At 42.3% G+C, this 461-nt stretch overlaps 1 long non-coding RNA gene across 1 annotated transcript; it reads left to right on the plus strand.

Moving 5' to 3' along the window:
• Positions 1 to 388, plus strand: LOC106322296. The gene is made up of 2 exons (XR_001266334.1): positions 1 to 85; positions 160 to 388. It is a non-coding gene; the product is annotated as an uncharacterized LOC106322296 (long non-coding RNA).
• Positions 389 to 461: the final 73 nt, after the last annotated feature.

The raw sequence follows: 461 nt of genomic DNA on the forward strand, positions 1-461 counted from the left end.
TGCGAAGCAGTACCATGGTGTAAAGAAGCTCGAAAAGGTTTCACTAGGAGAGTTGAACAACTATATTCTGGAGTCACCCCCGCAAGTAAGTTTCTGATAATTTTTTGCCTCAGCCTCATGCTTCTGTGGACTAAGACCAAAATTCTTTAATAACTGCAGGCCCTTGAGTTTCTATGCAAAGCCAAGATCGCATCACTGGAAACTACAAACGGATGGTGATACATCTCCTGTGCTAAATGCAAGAAGCTCCAGCGAGGGAACTCTTCATTCACATGCCCTACATGTTTTAATGCCAGTGTTGTTGGAGTTGTCAGGTTCGGTTCACATATCTATATTAAACTTGCTCATTAGAAACAGCCTTTTGTTATTTGTGCCAACTATTTGGAAAGAAAAAACACAATCGCAAGGTATCGTGTTGAGCTGCTGGTGGAGGCGGGTGATGATAAATCTCTCTTTGTAGC

Source organism: Brassica oleracea, unplaced genomic scaffold (assembly GCF_000695525.1).
Source record: "Brassica oleracea var. oleracea cultivar TO1000 unplaced genomic scaffold, BOL UnpScaffold13728, whole genome shotgun sequence".
Classification (NCBI taxonomy): Eukaryota; Viridiplantae; Streptophyta; class Magnoliopsida; order Brassicales; family Brassicaceae; genus Brassica; species Brassica oleracea.